The following is a 20,166-nucleotide window of genomic DNA, read 5'->3' as shown; positions in this document are numbered from 1 at the left end:
ATATTGACAATGGGGTGTTGAAGTCTTCCACTATTGTTGTGTGGGAGTCTAAGTCTCTTTGTAAGTCATTAAGAACTTGCTTTATGTATCTGGGTCTTCTTGTATTAGGTGTGTATATATTTAGGATCATTAGCTCTTCTTGTTGCATTGATCCTTTTACCATTATGTAATGTCCTTCTTTGTCTCTTGTGATCGTTGTTGCTTTAAAGTCTGTTTTATCAGAGATGAGAATTGCAACTCCTTTTTTGTTTGCTCTCCATTTGCTTGGTAAATCTTCCTCCATCCCTTTATTTTGAGCCTTTGTGTATCCTTGCATGTGAGATGGGTTTCCTGGATACAGCACACCAGTGGGTTTTGGCTTTTTATCCACTTTGCCAGTCTGTGTCTTTTGATTGGGGTGTTTAGCCCATTTACTTTGAGGGTTAATATTGTTAAGTGTGAATCTGATCTTGCCATTTTGATGCTAGCTGGCTGTTTGGCCCATTAGTTGGTGCAGTTTCTGCATGGTGTCAATGTTCTTTACCATTTGGTATGTTTTTGGAGTGGCTGGTACTGGTTGTTCCTTTCTATGTTTAGTGCTTCTTTCAGGAGCTCTTGTAAAGCAGGCCTGGTGGTAATGAAATCTCTGAGTAATTGCTTATTTGTAAAGGATTTTATTTCTCCTTCGCTTATGAAGCTTAGTTTGTCTGGATATGAAATTCTGGGTTGAAAGTTCTTTTCTTTAAGGATGTTGAATATTGGCCCCCACTCTCTTCTGGCTTGTAGGGTTTCTGCTGAGAAATCTGCTATGAGTCTGATGGGCTTCCCTTGGTGGGTAACTCGATCTTTCTCTCTGGCTGCCCTTAGCATTTTCTCCTTCATTTCAACCCGGTGAATCTGACGATTATGTGCCTTGGGGTTGCTCTTCTTGAGGAATATCTTTGTGGTGTTCTCTCTATTTCTTGGACTTGAATAATGGCCTGCCTTGCTAGGTTGGGGAAGTTTTCCTGGATAATATCCTGAAGAGTATTTTCCAGCTTGGATTCATTCTCTCCATCACATTCTGGTACACCTATCAAACATAGATTAGGTCTTTTCACATAGTCCCATATTTCTTGGAGACTTTGTTCATTCCTTTTTACCCTTTTTTCTCTAGTGTTGCCTTCTCGTTTTATTTCATTGAGTTGATCTTTGACCTCTGATATCATTTCTTCTGCTTGGTCAATTCGGCTGTTGAAACTTGTGTATGCTTCGTGAAGTTCTTGGGTTTTTTTCAACTCCATCAATTCACCTATAATCCTCTCTACATTGTTTATTCTTGTTAACATTTCATTAAATCAGTTTTCAAGGTTCTTAGTTTCTTTGCATTGGCTTAGAACATGTTCTTTTAGCTCAGAGAAATTTCTTACTACCTACCTTCTGAAGCCTGTTTCTGTCAAGTCATTACAGGATTCTCCATCCAGCCTTGTTCCCTTGCTGGTGAGGAGTTGTGATCCCTTGTAGGAGGAGGGACATCTAGTTTTGGGTGTTTTCATGCTGTTTTATGTTGGTTTCTTCCCATCTTTGTGGATTTATCCACCTGTCGTCTTTGTAGTTGTTGACTTTCAGATGAGGTCTCTGAGTGGACGTTCAGTTTGTCGATGATGAAGTTATTTCTTTCTGTTTCTTAGTTTTCCTTTTTACATTCAGGCCTCTCTGCTGTACGACTGCTGAGGTCCAATCTAGGCACTGCTTGCCTGGGCGTCACCTGTAGCAGCTGCAGAACAGTAAGGGTTGCTGCCAGTTTCTTCTGTTATCTTTGTTCCAGAAGGATACCTGCCCAATGTCAGTCTGATCTCTCCTTTATGAGGTAACTCTTTGGATATACGGGTCAAGGAGCTGCTTGAGGAGACAGTCTGTCCTTCGTAGGAGCTCAAGTGCTGAGCTATGAGCTCTGTTCATTCAGAGCTGCTGGGCAGGTATGTTTAAGTCTGCTGCAGTGGAAAGCATAACTCCCCCTTTTCTTTTTCCCTGATGCTCTGTCCCAGGGAGTTAGGGCTTTATTTATAAGTTTCTGTCATGCTGCTTCCTTTTTTCAGGGCTGCTCTGTCCGGACAGAAGGCAGTCTAGTCACTGTCTGCCTGCAGAGGCTTTGCTGAGCTGCTGTGGGCTCTGCCCAGCTGTCATGTGAACTTCCCTGCAGCTCTATTTATATGGGTGTAGTTAGAACTGCCTCGGCGATGGTGGTCCACCTCTGTAATGGCAGACTCTCTCTGTAATGGCGGGCTGCCTTGGCAATTGTGGACTGCCTGAGCAATGGCGGACTGCCTCCATAGTGGTGGACTGCCTTGGCAATGGCTGATGCCCCTCCCTCACCGAGCTGGACCGTCCCAGGTTCAGTTGTGCTTTCTGTGAAACTCTCAATTCAGAGTGTTTCTGATTGCTGTTTTTTTTGTGTGGAGGTGGGACCAGCTGAGCCTGATCATTTGGCTCCCTGCCTGAGACCCCCCCCCTTTTTTTTTTTTTCAGTTGAATGGGCGACTGTCTCCCAGGTGTTCCAGTCGCCTGTTGAAAAGGTGCCGGGATATGTGTGATTTCCTGTGTGGTGACCCACTGCACCGGCTGAAACAACTGCGATGAGATTCGTGGGTTTTTTTTTTGTCTGGGAATCTCCTGGTCTGGCTCCTTGTTTCAATCCCCCTTTTCATCAGTTGAATGGGTGACTCTGTCTCCCAGGAGCTCCAATCGCCAGCTTAAAAGGGCCCAGACACGTGTATTTTGTGCAGAGACCCACTGCGCCAGGGCGCTGGCCAAAAAACAGCAGCGCTGGCAGCCCATGGGGCTCCTGTGCCTGGGAATCTCCGGGTCTGTGGGCAATAAAAATCTGTCTGTAAATGCAGCGTCCACCCACCTTCCATGTTTTCACTGGCAGCTGCAATCCTGAGCTGCTCCTAATCTGACGTCTTGGATCCATCCCAGAAGGCGGGAATCTGATTCTTAAGCTGAGCTACACAAGGGCAGAGGTGATTGAAGCAAAGCCATTTACTTTTGAGGCTTTTCATGAGTCTCTGCTTTCAAAGTCCCTTTCATTTCTGTGACCTTCCAAATATCCTTTCAATAAATATTTAGTTCTTGTTTGCCTGTGTTAGGATAGGTTTCTGTTACTTGTTTTTAAATACCTCTAAGTTATACAGATGTAGATAGTACATGATAGTTTATTATTTTTGTTTCCCAAAATGAAAACGCCTTCTTTGAATATTCCAGTAATGGTGGTGCTATTATTAATATCTTTTTTTTTCTTTTTTTGAGATGAAGTCTGGCTCTGTCACCCAGGCTGGAGTGCAGTGGCATGATCTTGGCTCACTGCATCACTGCAACTTCTGCCTCCTAGGTTCAAGCAATTCACCTGCCTCAGTCTCCCAAAAAGTTGGGACTACAGGTGCATGCCACCACGCCCTGCTAAATTTTTGTATTTTTAGTAGAGATGGGGTTTCACCACGTTGGCCAGGATGGTCTTGATCTCCTGGCCTCATGATCTACCTACCTCGGCCTCCCAATATCATCTTCTTATTAATATCTTCTCATTATCACAGAGAAATAGCAGTAATAGCTAATGTTATTTTGCATTTACTGTTTGCTAAGTTCTGTGTTAGGAGACAGTGTCAAGGCTAAGGGCTTTGGCTTTGCTTGGATTCAAATCTAGACTCTGTGCGTTCCTGGCTCTGTGACCTTGGGCAAATTTCTTATCTCTGAATCTCAGTATTCTCATTTGTAAAATAGAAATAATAATAGTATTTCATAAAGATATTATGAAGTTTAAATGAGCTAATATATACAAAAACCACATCTGGTATATGGTAAATACTCAATACATGTCAGGCCCTGATTGTTACATGTTTTGGCTGAAAAAAGAAGTGGGGTTTCATTGAGCTAATGTAACTTGCTCAAGAACAAACAGCTGGCTGGGTGCAGTGGCTCACGCCTCTAATCCCAGCACTTTGGGAGGCTGAGGTGGATGGATCACTTGAGGTGAGGATTTCGAGACCAGTCTGGCCAACATGGTGAAACCCCATCTCTATTAAAAATACAAAAATTAGCTGGGCATGGTGGTGTGCACCTGTAATCCCAGCTACTTGTGAGGCTGAGACAGGAGAATTGCTTGAACCTAGGAGGCAGAGGTTGCAGTGAGCTGAGATCATGTCCCTGCACTTCAGTCTGGCTGGCATAGCAAGACTGTCTCCAGAAAAAAAAAGGCAAACAACTGTGATATAGTGGGAGCTGGTATTAGATAAAATCACGCTTGTTAAGTGCCCAGCACTGAGCCTGGTACACATACAATGGTCTTCAAATTGCAGCTGCTATTATTCTTTTAAGTGGCTCGTTAGCTCACATTTGGGAGGGAGGTATGTGGAAACAATGCCCCAGGAAAAACTAAAATCAGAAGTTAGGCAGTCTTTCCTTCCTCTGTTGATCACCTCATGTCTTCCTTTTCCTCTCCCTTCCAGAGTCTGTATGAGGCCCCATTCCAGATAATCCCGGCTGCTGTGCTAAGTGATAACTGAGCTGTTAGCTGGTATTTAAGATAAGGCCTTTCCTAGGCAATTTGCATTTCAATGGGGGCATTCCTGAGAACCTAGTGGCTCCCTCATTCAAGGCATTTAGGGGGCTTTGCTTTCTCCTCTAGGGAGATCCTGAAGATGTCCCTTTGGAAGAGCTATTCAACCTTGCTGAGGTCTCATTAATTAACATCTCACCTCAGGAGGACCAGCGTGCCTGAACAATGCTTTCAACTGATCAGTTTTACTGTGGGTTACCACAGGCACTGTATTTTTGGGTAGGGGAAAGCAAGGTCAAGGGCAGATCCTTATGGAATTGGAATATTGCAATATAGGGATATGTGTATGTGTGTGTGATAAGCAATTTAGTCCTAGCCAGTGCCATTCACATATTATTTCTGTTTTCACAGCAGTTCTAAAAGTTTGGTATTATTTCCCCATTTTGTAGATGAAGAAATTGAAGCCCTTTAGTGGGTATTGGGGCACTGTTGTTTTTCCTTATCCAACATTCTCCCTACCCCTTCTTTTGTTATTAGCATACAGCTCATCATGTAGTTAGGATTTGTGTTCCTGCCCAAATCTCGTATTGAAATGTAACCCCCAATGCTGGAGGTGGGGCCTGGTGGGAGGTGATTGGAACATGGGGGCAGGTGTCTCATGATGGTTTAGCTCCATCCCCTTGGTGCTGTCCTCACGATAGTGAGCGAGTTTTTGTGAGATTTAGTTGTTGAAGTGTGTAGCACCTCCCCACTTCTCTTGTGCTCCTCCTCTTGCCATGTGAACTTCAAGTTCCCTCTTTGCCTTTCGCCGTGATTAGAAGTTTTCTGAGGCCTCCCCAGAAGTCGATGCTGGTGTTACGCTTCCTGTACTACCTGCAGAACTGTGAGCTAATTAAACCTTTTATAAATTTCCCAGTGTCAGGTTTTTTTAAATATAGCAATGTGAGAATAGCCTAATAAACCTCATGTGGGACTGATCCTCCCTGACTCTTGTGCCTGAGAACTGACTAATCTAAATAATCTACCCCACTGGCCACTGTGATTGGTTCAGGGATGGACATAGGAAGCCAATGAGAGCCAGACTTGGGACTTTTGTTGGAGATTTAGGAATGTGCCTTTTCTGACTTAGAGGGCCTAAGAAAGCAGAATGAGCCTAGAGGAGACAGGGCTGTCTTTGCCTACCTGAGAATAAAACAACACCAAGGAAACAGAGGTGCAAAAAGAGAGGATGGTGTCAGTCATTATCATGTGAGCCTCTGAATCCAGGCATGCCCAATACCTGGATATTCCTGGAATTTTCAGTTTGTTGATCAACACATTCTGTTTCATGCTTAATCCAGTCTTTGATTTGGATTATCTGTCACTTGTAACTGAAAGAATCTTGATGAAGACAGATTCAGAGAGTGTTAAGGAATCAATGTTAGTGTCCCTGAAAAATTAATATGTGGAAGCCCTAGCGCCCAGAGTGATGGTTTTTGGAGGTGGGGCCTTTGGGAGGTAATTAGATTGAGATGGTATCATGAGGGTGGAGCCCAAACAATGAGATTAGTGTCCTCACAGGAAGAGGAAGAGACTGGAACTTTCTCTCTACACCATGTCAGGACACAGTGAGAAGGTGGCTGTCTGTAAGATATGAAGAGAGCCCTCACCAAGCTCACTTTTGCACCTTGATCTCAGATTTTTAGGCTCCATAACTGTTAAGCCATACAGTTTATGGTATTTTGTTATGGCAGCTTGAACTGACTGAGACAGAGAGGATAAGTGCCTTGTGTAATGTCACACAGCTAATGAGCAGCAGACTGGACTTTTCAGTTTGTTGATCCACACATTGGGTTTCACGCATAATCCAGTCTTTGATCCGAGTTTTTTGTCACTTGTAACTGAAATAATTTTGATGAAGACAGACTCAGAGAGTGTTAAGGAATCAATGTTAGTGTCCCTGAAAAATTCTTATGTGGAAGCCTTAGCCCCCAGCCCTCACCCCAGTTCATACGTGGAAGCCCTAACCCCACTGCTAGGATTTGAACTCAGGTGTTGCTGACTTCCAAGTCCATGAAGTCTCCATGGAAGTATGAGCTCTGGTAGGAGAAGAATGGATGGAGTAGATGCCAACATTAGTTTCAGTCTGGAGGAGAAAGCCTGGTGATATGGTTTGGCTGTGCCCCCACCCAAATCTCAACTTGAATTGTATCTCCCAGAATTCCCATGTGTTGTCGGAGGGACCCAGGGGAAGGTAATTGAATCATGGGAGCTGGTCTTCCCCTTGCTGTTCTCATGATATGAATAAGTCTCACATGATCTGATGGTTGTATCAGGGGTTTCTGCTTTTGCATCTCACTCATTTTCTCTTGCCACGGCCACATAAGAAGTGCCTTTCACCTCTTGCCATGATTCTGAGGCCTTCACAGCCAGGTGCCACTGTAAGTCCAGTTAAACCTCTTTTTCTCACCAGACTCGGGTATGTGTTTATCAGCAGTGTGAAAATGGTCTAATAGACCTTGGTTTGCGGGGAGTTCCGTAGTGGGATCAGGGGCAGCTAGATTACCTGGATAGGAAACAGACCACCTTAGAAATATAACCTAATTCCCTTCCCCACTTTACTGAGTTCAGTGTTGCTTGAACTTCAGTTGCTAAACTAAATAAAAATTCCCATTTTCTAGTGCTTACTAGATGGGAAGCACTGTACTAATATCTCATTTTGTCATCCAAATCACCCGAGGAAAGAGATACTATTGTATCTTTTTGAATGACTTTCCCAGAGTCACACAGATAGTGGTGGAGCTGGGGTGGAACATGTTTTGGTCTGAATTGTGTCCCCCCAAAATTTGTATGTTGAAACCCTAACCCCCAATGTAACTGTATTTGAAGAGATTACCTTCATAGAGGTAATTAAGGTTAAATGAGGCCATTAGGGTGGGGCCCTGATCCAGTAGGACTGGTGACCTTTCAAGAAGAGGATGAGACACCAGAGTTCTCTCTCTATGTTCTTGCACACTCAAAGAAAAGGTCATGTTAGCACCCAGCAAGAAGGCAGACATCTGCAAGGCAGGAAGAACGATCACATAAGAAACTTAATTTTCCAACACCTTGATCTTAGCCTTCTTGCCTCTCTAACTGTGAAAACATTAATTTCTGTTGTTTAGGCCTCAAGCTGTGGGATTTTCTTATGGCAACTCAAGCAGACTCACACAGAACCTAATCCTACCTGGGTCTCGATCTCATCTTCTTAACCATCACGTGGGATTGCTAACATCCACCTACGGGTGCACAAAAATTTAACATACGATAAAAGGACTTTTACAGAGAGTGGTCTGGGGCTGGGGCTGCTGCTTTAAAAGGACCAGAATTGGTCCTGGAGTCGTAAAGCTGGAAGGATAAGTGTAAAGTCATATCTACTTGGCAGGATGAATCCAAACCTTTCAGCAGGTGCAAACTAATGTTTTCAGCTCTGCCACCCTTTCTGTCCTATGGGGTAGAATACAAAACAGTTCAGTCTTATCAAGAGAATACAATAAAACTCTTTGCTTGGAAAAGGACAGCTTTATTTCTGTTAAAGGGCCACATTAAGAGCCTAGAAGCAACTCTCTTTGCAGGAAAAAGGAGCAATGTTAGAGTGATGAATTAGTTCCTTACAACCCAATGACAGACTGATGGATAAATGCAGTGACAGACCCCAAATTTTATCTTTCTGTAAATCTGCCCCAAAGAAAAAGTCTTTGTCCTTGTAGACACTTTCTGAAAATGGGATTAAAACATGGCAGAATGCCCCACTGTCTGGTTGTCATTTGTTATTATTATTGCTTTTAAGTAAGAGCCAGGGTTCAGGTGTTAAAACCCAAGGGTGCAGTAATGATGGTACCACCCGGCTCAGCATAATATGCTTCCTGTGTCTCTCTTGCTTTGATAGCTGGATGTATTGGCAAGAGGCATATGCCACTGGGGCTTAATAAGGTTTAGGGCTGTCCTATTCTGACTAACTCCCTTTGTGGCCCAAATAAACAACACTATAAAAATCAACATGGGAAACCTTTATTTGTTTTTCTTCTGAGAAACGTCGGCACAAAAACCTTGTTTTTCTGCCTTGAAAGTGTTTTAACTTAAATGCCAATTTAATTCTGGAAATTGTCTGTGGAGGGCCAAGCACATTATTATACTCTCTGTTTTGAGGATAGGAGGATGCGGGAGGTGGCGTCAGTGGTTATGACAACTCTGCATCTTTGAATCAGGGACTGTCGACACTGACCAAACATTGGAATCACCTGGGGAGCTTTAGAAAAGTACTGACACACAGGTCTTAACCCAGAGATTTTGGTTTTCTCCGTCCTGGGGTATAGGTCCGCCAATGGGGTTTTAAGTGTTCCAGGTTATTCTGATGTGCAGCCACAGTTGGGATTCACTGCTTTAAACCAGTTTTAGAGTTCAGCATTTTCCTCATAAACAGCTTAAAGTATAGGAAATAAGTGGTATATGCTGTGGTTTGATATTTGTTTGTTTGTTTGTTTGGTTTTGTTGTTTTTGTTTTTTAAGATGGAATCTCCTTCTGTCACCCAGGCTGGAGTGCAGTGGTGCGATCTCAGCTCACGGCAACCCTCACCTCCTGGGTTCAAGTGATTCTGTAGCCTCAGCCTCTTAAGTAGCTGGGACTGCTGGCCCTCGTTATCATACCCGGCCAATTTTTGTGTAAGTAGAGACAGGGTTTCACCATGTTGGCCGTGCTGGTCTCAAACTCCTGACCTCGTGTGATCCACCTGCCTCAGACTCCCAAAGTGCTAGGGTTATAGGCGTGAGCCACCACATTCGGCCTGGATGTGTGTGTTTTTTTTTAACCCCCTGAAGCTCATGTTGAAATTTGATTTCCGATGTGGAGGTATTGGGAGGTGGGGCCTAGTGGAAGGCGTTTGGGTCGTGCTGTGGATCCTTCGAGCATGGCTTGGTGCTGGTACTGTAATAGTGAGTGGTCGCTGGCCCTGATGAGACTGGATTAGTTCCCTTGAGAGTGGGTTGTTATAATACAAGGATACCCCTGTGTTTTCATTTTTGGATGTGTCTGTTTCGCTTTTTACCTTCTGCCATGCTGTGTTGCAGTGCAAAAGCCCTCAGCAGAAGCAGGTGCCGGCACCATGCTTCTTTAACTTCCCAGCCTGCAGAGCTGTGAGCCAAAACAACCTTTTTGCTTTATAGATTCCCCAGCCTCAGGTATTCTGTTATAGAAACAAAACGTGAACTAAGACGGTATCTATGCTGTATAAATAAATGTGCTGTGCTGCCTTGAACAAATTACTTGACCCCTTTATGTTTCCTCAATTTTCTTGTCTATAAAATTTGGGTAAAGGAAATACCTAACTCATAGGATTGTGGTGAGGATTATTAAATGAAGTATTTAACATGCCTGGCAGAGAATACATATTTGATAAATGTTGGCTATTATTATTACTGCTATTGTTATTATCATCTGTTAGATGATAAACCAAGAACTAGTAAACTAGAAACTAGTTTTATTTTAAAAGGAGGGGGGATATTTACTGATTCATGTAAACAAGTCTATGAAGGGGTAAGGGTGGATCTGGTCTCAGGACGACTGGGTCCATGGACTCGAAACCATTCATTGTTTCTTGCTCTCTCCCATTTGGCTTCTTTTTCTCATGTTAGCTTCAGGCTCAGGGACCAGCTTTTCTGCATAGGAAAAAGAGGCATTGTTTCAGACTGACCTGACACATACTTTATGTCCAGAAGGGAAAAACGGACTTTTCTCGCCAGATTCAGTTGGGAAAAAGTCCTGAGGAAGGACTTCATTTGTCCAGAATTGAGTCATGTGCTCATTACTGCTCTGTTCAGCGTGGTCATGAAGGTGGGGTCTACTCCCAGAGGGAGGAAAAGTGAGGTGCTGAGAAGACAAAAATAACAACCACTACAGTGATGAAAAGTCAGTTCTAGTGAGAATGGCTGTATCCCTTCCACAGATATTTATTAAGCATCTCTTAGGGGCTAGACATGGTTCTAGATACTACTTCATAAGATTAGAAATGGATGTCCCATTTATAAAATGAAATGTAGTTTCATGCAGTAAGCTTCACCCATGTATTGAGATATAATTCACATACGGTAAAATTTGACCGTTTAAAGACCTGCAATATTTTATACCTTTTGGTGCTACGGTAAATGGTAGTAAATTTTGGAATTGGGAAGTGTTAGGGTTCCAACTTTGTTTTTTTTTTTTTTTTTTTTTGTAAAATTTGACAAACACAGTTATGTACCACTATCTCAATTAAGATAGAGAATATTTCAATTATCCCCCCAAATTGTCTTGTATGTCTTTCAAGTCCACTCCTTTCTCTTCTCCCTGCCTGTGGCAGCCACTGATGTGGTTTTTTTGGTCTCTATAGTTTGCCTTTTGCAGAATGTCGTTTAAATGGACTCATAGAACATGTGACCTCCTTTCACTTAGCATTTGAGAGTCATACACAGCATTGTGTGTGTGAATAGGTCCTTCCTTTTTGTTACTGAGTAGTAGCCCATGGTGTGGGTATGCTGCTCTTTGTGTATCCATTCACAAGCTGAAGGATATTTAGGTTATTTCCAAATTTGGAGTGATTGTGAAAAAGCTGCCAAAAGACTTGCATACAAAATTTTGTGTAAACGTACATTTTAAATGTCATTTGGTAAATGGCTGGGAGTGAGGATGCCGAATCACATGGTAAGCGTATACTAGGCTTTATAAGAAATTGACAAAATGCTTTCCAAAGTGACTGTAACATTTTGCATTCCCAGTCACAATGCATGAGAGTTACGATTACTTCACATTCTTAACAACACATGATATTGTCAGTTTTTAAGAAGTCCGTTCTAATAGGTGGATAGTAGTGTTTTATTCTGGTTTTATTAATAATGAGTAGTGCTGGCTTCTTTTTGGGTGCTAATTTGCAATTCATTTATTTTCTTCGGTAATGCATGTGTTCAAATTGTGTGTCCATTTTTTGAGTTGCTTGTTTCTTATTTAAATTTAAGTGTTCTTTGTATATTCTGGATATAAGTCCAGATATCAGGTATGTATTTTGAATACATCTTTTCCCAGTCTGTGGCTGCTTTTTCATTCTCTTAACAGTGGCATTTGAAGAGCAGAAATTTTATATTTTGGTCTGGTCAAATTGAACAATTTTTAAAAATTCATGAATTATGTGTCATATCTAAAATACCTTTGCTTAATCCAAGATTAGAGAGATTTTCTCCATTTTTTTCTAGAAATGTTATAATTTTAGGTCTATATTTGAGTCTGTGATCGTTTTTGAGATAGTTACTGCAGCTTATGTGATATGTAGGTTGAAGCCCATTATTTTGCTTACGGATGCTGCTGTGATTTGAATGTGTCTCCCAAAGGTCATGTGTTGAAAACTAAATCCCCAATGCAACAGTGTTTAGAGATGGGAACTTAAGAGGTCATTAAGAGGTTAGGTATAGTGGCTCACACCTGTAATCCCAGTGCTTTGGGAAGCCCAGGTGGTGAATAGCTTGAGGCCAGAAGTTCAAGATCCCATCTCTACCCCCCCCCCAAAAAAAAATGCTGGGTGTGATGGTGCACTCCTGTAGTCTTAGCTATTTAGGAAGCTGAAATAAGAGGATCTCTTGATCCCAGGATTTCTAGGCTGCAGTGAGCTGCAGTCACATCACCACACTCTGAACTGACTGACAGAATGAGACCCTGTCTCTAAGGAAGGAGAAAAAGGTAATCAGGTCGTGTGGGCTCTGCCCTCATGACTAGATTAACACTGTTACTGTGAGAGTGGGTTCGCTACTGTGGGAGTGGGTCCCTGATAAAAGGGTGAGTTTAGTCCCCTTTCCTCCCCCTTTTTTGCCTGCCCTTTTGACCTTCTGCCTTCAGCCACAGAATGATGCCGCAGGAAGGCACTGCCAGATGCAGATCCCTTGGTCTGAGACTTCCCAGCTTCCAGAACTGTGAGAAATAAACCTTCTTTTTAAATAAACTACTCAGTCTCAGGTAGTGTGTTACAGCAACATAAAACAGACTATGAAAGATGTTCAGTAATTATTTCAGTGTCATTGAATTGCTTTTGCACCTTTGTGGAAAAACAAGCTGACCATATTTGTGGGGGTCTATTTCCGGACTCTGTTCTGTTCTATCGACCTATGGGTTTCTCTCTTCATCAGTATTTTGTAATCCTGATTACCGTAGCTTTATAGCCAATCCTGAAATCAGGTAGTGTGAGTTCTTTAGTGTTGTTCATCTTTTTCCAAATTATTTTTGAATTCTATTTGTTGCCTTTCTATTTAAAAGTTAGAATCAGATTGTTGTTTTCTATTAAAAAAAAACCAAAAACTTACTGAGGGTTTGATGGAATTGCATTGAATTAGGGAGAATGGGCAACTTAACAATATTGAGTAGTTCAGTCCATGAACACAGAATATGTTTCCATTTATTTAGGTCATCTTTAATTTCTTTGATGAGTCTTCATAGTTTTCACCACAGAGATCTTGCACATATTTTTTTCTAAATGTTACATGTCTTTTGATGCTATTGTAAATTTCAGAATGGGAAGTGCAAGTCCTCCAACTTTCTTTTTTTCAAAGTCCTTTTGTCTGTTTCTGGATTCTTTGCTTTTTAACATGTATGTTAGCATTAGTTTTCTGGAAAAAAAAACGGCTGAGATATTTATAGGAGAGGTCTTGAATCTATAGATCAGTTTGAGAAGAATTGCTAAAAATAACTGAGTCTTCCAATCCATGAACATAGAGTATCTGTCAATTTATTTAGGTCCTTTTACATTTTTATCAGTAATTTTTATAGTTTTCAGTGTACAAGCCTTGTGTTTCTTTTCTTAAACATATTCCGAAGTATTTTATTCCTTTTAATGCTATTGTGAACAGCATTGTCTTCTTAATTTTCTTTTCAGATTGTTCATTACTGGTGTATACAATACAATTGATTATTGTGTATTGATTTTCTGTTTTTTCTTGAGTGTGCTTGGGAAGCTTACTTTTTTTTTTAAAGAATTTGTCTAGCCGGGCGCGGTGGCTCAAGCCTGTAATCCCAGCACTTTGGGAGGCTGAGACGGGTGGATCACGAGGTCAAGAGATCGAGACCATCCTGGTCAACATGGTGAAACCCCGTCTCTACTAAAAATACAAAAAAATTAGCTGGGCGTGGTGGCGTGTGCCTGTAATCCTAGCTACTCAGGAGGCTGAGGCAGGAGAATTGCCTGAACCCAGGAGGCGGAGGTTGCGGTGAGCCGAGATCGCGCCATTGCACTCCAGCCTGGGTAACAAGAGCGAAACTCCGTCTCAAAAAAAAAAAAAGAATTTGTCTAAGTGGTTGGATTTATTGGGATAAAGTTGTTCCTAATATTCTCTTGTTATATCTTAATTTCTGCATTATCTATAGTGGTGTCATCTCTTAAATTCTTGATATTAATAATTTATGTTTCCTCTTGTTAATCAGTGTGGCTAAGGGCTTATTAAAATTATTGATCTTTTTAAGAATTATACTTTAATTTCTAGGATACATGTGCAGAACGTGCAGGTTTATTATATAGTTATACACATGCCAGGTGGTTCGCTGCACCCATCAACCTGTCATCTACATTAGGTATTTCTCCTAATGCTATCTCTTCCCATCCTCCCGACCCCCAGCAGGCCTCTGTGTGTGATGTTCTCCTCCCTTCGTCCATGTGTTCTCATTGTTCAGTTCCCACTTATGGGTGAGAACATGTGGGTTTCCTGTTTCTGTGTTAGTTTGCTGAGAATGATAGTTTCCATTACTGGGTATTTACCCAAAGGATTATAAGTCATTCTACTATAAAGACACATGCACACGTATGTTTACTGCTGCACTATTCACAATAGTGAATAGCAAAGACTTGGAACCAACCCAAATGACCATCATTGAGAGACTGGACATAGAAAATGTGGCACATACATACCGTGGAATACTATGAAGCTATAAAGATGAATTCATGTCCTACGTAGGGACATGAATGAAGCTTGAAAATTATTGACCTTTTACTGTACCAGTTTTTGTTTTTATTTTTTCTCAACTGTTTTTCAGTTTTCAGTTTTATTGATCTACTCTTTATTATTTACTTTCTTTTGTCTGTCTTGGATATTATGCGTTTTACTTTGTTTTTTTTTTCCAGTTTTTAAAGGTGGAAGCTTGGGTTATAATATAAGACCTTTCTTATTTTCAAACAAAAGCATTTAATTATATAGAGGTCCTTGCAAACATTGCTTATATGTATTTCACAAACTGATATGTCAGAATTTCTTCCTTTTTTTTTGTAGTTTTCTTTTATTTATTTATTTATCGCATTTTAGGTTTTAGGGTACATGTGAAAACATGCAAGATTGTTGCATAGGTACACACATGGCAGTGTGATGTGCTGCCTTCCTCCCTGTCACATATATCTGGCATTTCTCCCCATGCTATCTCTCCCCAACTCCCCACACTCCCCCCGCTGTCCCTCACCTGTTTCCCCGCAACAGACCCCAGTGTGTGATGCTCCCCTCCCTGTGTCCATGTGTTCTCATTGTTCAAAACCCACCTATGAGTGGGAACATGAGGTGTTTGATTTTCTGCTCTTGTGTCAGTTTGCTGAGAATGATGGTTTCCAGGTTCATCCATGTCCCTACAAAGGACACGAACTCATCGTTTTTTATGGCTGCATAATATTCCATGGTGTATATGTGCCACATTTTCTCTGTTCAGTCTATCATCAGTGGGCAATTGGGTTGGTTCCAGGTCTTTGCTATTGTCAACAGTGCTGCTATGAACATTCTTGTGCATGTGTCCTTACAGTAGAATGATTTATAAACCTTTGGAAATATACCCAGTAATGGGATTGCTAGGTCGAATGGAATTTCTATTTCTAGGTTCTTGAGGAATCGCCACACTGTCTTCCACAATGGTTGAACTAATTTACACTCCCACCAACAGTGTAAAAGTGTTCCTATTTCTCCACATCCTCTCCAGCATCTGTTGTCTCCAGATTTTTTAATGATTGCCATTCTAACTGGCGTGAGATGGTATCTCAATGTAGTTTTGATATGCATTTCTCTAATGACCAGTGATGATGAGCATTTTTTCATATGTTTGTTGGCCTCATGTATGTCTTTTTTTGTAAAGTATCAGTTCATATCCTTCACCCACTTTTTTTTTTCTTTCTTTTTTTTTTTTTAATTGCATTTTAGGTTTTGGGGTACATGTGATGAACATGCAAGATTGTTGCATAGGTACACACATGGCAGTGTGCTTTGCTGCCTTCCGTCCCCTCACCTGTATCTGTCATTTCTCCCCATGCTATCTCTTCCCACCTCCCCACTCCCCCACCCCTCCCCCATTTCCCCCCAACGGACCCCAGTGTGTAGTGCTCCCCTCCCTGTGTCCATGTGTTCTCATTGTTCAACACCCGCCTATGAGCAAGAATACACGGTGTTTGATTTTCTGCTCTTGTGTCAGTTTGCTGAGAATGATGGTTTCCAGGTTCATCCATGTCCCTACAAAGGATGTGAACTCATCGTTTTTGATGGCTGCATAATATTCCATGGTGTATATGTACCACATTTTCCCTATCCAGTCTATCACCGTTGGGCATTTGGGTTGGTTCCAGGTCTTTGCTATTGTAAACAGTGCTGCAATGAACATTCGTGTGCACGTGTCCTTGTAGTAGAATGATTTATAATCCTTTGGATATATACCCAGTAATGGGATTGCTGGGTCAAATGGGATTTCTATTTTTAGGTCCTTGAGGAATCGCCACACTGTCTTCCACAATGGTTGAATTAATTTACATTCCCACCAACAGTGTAAAAGTGTTCCTGTTTCTCCACATCCTCTCCAGCATCTGTTGTTTCCCGATTTTTTAAAGATTGCCATTCTAACTGGTGTGAGATGGTATCTCAATGTGGTTTTGATTTGCATTTCTCTGATGACCAGTGATGATGAGCATTTTTTCATATGTTTGTTGGCCTCTTGTATGTCTTCTTCATATCCTTCGCCCATTTTTCATATGTTTGTTGGCCTCCTGTATGTCTTCTTCATATCCTTCGCCCATTTTTGAATGGGCTTGTTTGTTTTTTTCTTGTAGATCTGCTTTAGTTCTTTGTAAATTCTGGATATCAGCCCCTTGTCAGATGGGTAGACTGCAAAATTTTTTTCCCATTCTGTTGGTTGCCGATTCACTCTACTGACTGTTTCTTTTGCCGTGCAGAAGGTGTGGAGTTTGATTAGGTCCCATTTGTCTATTTTGGCTTTTGTTGCTGTTGCTTGTGGCGTTTTGGTCATGAAGTCCTTGCCTACACCTATGTCCTGAATGGTTTTGCCTATATTTTCTTCTAAGGTTTTTATGGTATTAGGTCTGATGTTTAAGTCTTTAATCCATCTGGAGTTAATTTTGGTGTAAGGTGTCAGGAAGGGGTCCTGTTTTTGCTTTCTGCACATGGCTAGCCAGTTTTCCCAACACCATTTATTAAACAGGGAATCCTTTCCCCATTGCTTGTTTTTGTCAGGTTTGTCGAAGATCAGATGGTTGTGGGTATGTTTTATTTCCTCTGAGGTCTCTGTTCTGTTCCATTGGTCTATATCTCTGTTTTGGTACCAGTACCATGCTGTTTTGATTACTGTAGCCTTGTAGTATAGTTTGAAGTCCGGTAGTGTGATGCCTCCTGCTTTGTTCTTTTTGCTTAGAATTGACTTGGCTATGCGGGCTCTCTTTTGGTTCCATATGAAGTTTAAGGTGTTTTTTTCCAGTTCTGTGAAGAAGGTCATTGGTAGCTTGATGGGAATAGCATTGAATCTGTAAATTACTTTGGGCAGTATGGCCATTTTCACGATGTTGATTCTTCCTAACCATGAACATGGAATGTTTCTCCATCTGTTTGTATCCTCTCTTATTTCGTTGAGCAATGGCTTGTAGTTCTCCTTGAAGAGGTCCTTTATGTTCCTTGTTAGTTGTATTCCTAGGTACTTTATTCTCTTTGTAGCAATTGTGAATGGCAGTTCGTTCTTGATTTGGCTCTCTTGAAGTCTATTACTGGTGTATAGGAATGCTTGTGATTTTTGCACGTTGATTTTGTATTCTGAGACTTTGCTGAAGTTGTTCATCAGTTTCAGGAGATTTTGGGCTGAGATGATGGGGTCTTCCAGATATACAATCATGTCATCTGCAAATAGAGACAATTTGATTTCCTCCTTTCCAATTTGGATACCCTTTATTTCTTTTTCTTGCCTGATTGCTCTGGCTAGAACTTCCAGTACTATATTGAATAGGAGTGGTGAGAGAGGGCATCCTTGTCTAGTGCCAGATTTCAAAGGGAATGCTTCCAGTTTTTGCCCATTCAGTATGATATTGGCTGTTGGTTTGTCGTAAATAGCTTTTATTGTTTTGAGATACGTTCCGTCAATACCTAGTTTATTGAGGGTTTTTAGCATAAAGCGTTGTTGAATTTTGTCAAAAGCCTTCTCTGCATCAATTGAGATAATTATGTGGTTTTTGTCTTTGGATCTGTTTATGTGGTGAATTACGTTTATGGACTTGCATATGTTGAACCAGCCTTGCATCCCCGGGATGAATCCTACTTGATCATGGTGGATGAGCTTTTTGATATGCTGTTGCAATCGGTTTGCCAGTATTTTATTGAAGATTTTTGCATCTATGTTCATCATGGATATTGGCCTGAAATTTTCTTTTCTTGTTGAGTCTCTGCCGGGTTTTGGTATCAGGATGATGTTAGTCTCGTAAAATGATTTGGGAAGGATTCCCTCTTTTGGATTGTCTGGAATAGTTTCAGAAGGAATGGTATCAGCTCCTCCTTGTATGTCTGGTAGAATTCAGCTGTGAACCCATCTGGACCTGGGCTTTTTTTGGGTGGTAGGCTCTTTATTGCTGCCTCGACTTCAGACCATGTTATTGGTCTATTCAGGGTTTCGGCTTCTTCCAGGTTTAGGCTTGGGAGGATGCAGGTGTCCAGGAATTTATCCATTTCTTCCAGGTTTACTAGTTTATGTGCATAGAGTTGTTTGTAATAATCTCTGATGATGGTTTGGATTTCTGTGGAATCTTTGGTGATATCACCTTTATCGTTTTTTATTGCATCAATTTGGTTATTCTCTCTTTTCTTTTTTATTAATCTGGCTAGTGGTCTGTCTATTTTGTTGATCTTTTCAAAAAACCAGCTCCTGGATTTATTGATGTTTTAAAGAGTTTTTTGTGTCTCTGTTTCCTTCAGTTCTGCTCTGATCTTAGTTATTTCCTGTCTTCTGCTAGGTTTTGAGTTTTTTTGATCTTGCTCCTCTAGCTCTTTCAATTTTGATGATAGGGTGTCAATTTTAGATCTCTCCTTTCTTCTCATGTGGGCACTCATTGCTATATATTTTCCTCTAGAGACTGCTTTAAATGTGTCCCAGAGATTCTGGTATGTTGTGCCTTTGTTCTCATTGGTTTCGAAGAACATCTTTATTTCTGCCTTCATTTCATTGTTTATCTGGTCAACATTCAAGAGCAAGTTGTTCAGTTTCCATGAAGCTGTGCGGTTCTGAGTTAGTTTCTGCATTCGGAGTTCTAACTCGATTGCACTGTGGTCTGAGAGACTGTTTGTTATGATTTCTGTTCTTTTGCATTTGCTGAGGAGTGATTTATTGCCAATTATGTGGTCAATTTTAGAGTAGGTGTGATGTGGTGCTGAGAAGAATGTATATTCTGTGGATTTGGGGTGGAGAGTTCTGTAAATGTCTATTAGGTTTGCTTGTTCCAGGTCTGTATTCAGGTCCTGGATATCCTTGTTGATTTTCTGTCTGGTTGATCTGTCTAATATTGACAATGGGGTGTTAAAGTCTCCCACTATTATTGTGTGGGAGTCTAAGTCTCTTTGTAAGTCATTAAGAACTTGCCTTATGTATCTGGGTGCTCCTGTATTGGGTGCGTATATATTTAGGATCGTTAGCTCTTCTTGTTGCAGTGATCCTTTTACCATTATGTAATGTCCTTCTTTGTCTCTTTTGATCTTTGTTGCTTTAAAGTCTATTTTGTCAGAGATGAGAATTGCAACTCCTGCCTTTTTTTGCTCTCCATTTGCTTGGTAGATCTTCCTCCATCCCTTTATTTTGAGCCTTTGTGTATCCTTGCATTTGAGATGGGTTTCCTGGATACAGCACACTGATGGGTTTTGGCTTTTTATCCAATTTGCCAGTCTGTGTCTTTTGATTGGGGCATTTAGTCCATTGACATTTAGGGATAGTATTGTTATGTGTGAATTTGATGCTGTCATTTTGATGCTACCTGGCTGTTTTGTTGGTTAGTTGATGCAGATTCTTGATTGTGTTGATGCTCTTTTACCATTTGGTGTGTTTTTGGAGTGGCTGGTACTGGTTGTTCCTTTATATGTGTAGAGCCTCTTTCAGGAGTTCTTGTAGAGCAGGTTTGGTGGTGATGAAATCTCTGAGTGCTTGCTTGTTCACAAAGGATTTTATTTTTCCTTCACTTATGAAGCTTAGTTTGGCTGGATAGGAGATTCTGGGTTGAAAGTTCTTTTCTTTAAGGATGTTGAATATTGGCCCCCAATCTCTTCTGGCTTGTAGGGTTTCTGCTGAGAGATCTGCTATGAGTCTAATGGGCTTCCCTTTGTGGGTAACCCGACCTTTCTCTCTGGCT

This window comes from Saimiri boliviensis, chromosome 12, assembly GCF_048565385.1.
Source record: "Saimiri boliviensis isolate mSaiBol1 chromosome 12, mSaiBol1.pri, whole genome shotgun sequence".
NCBI classification, from domain to species: Eukaryota; Metazoa; Chordata; class Mammalia; order Primates; family Cebidae; genus Saimiri; species Saimiri boliviensis.
This window is presented reverse-complemented; position numbering follows the sequence as displayed.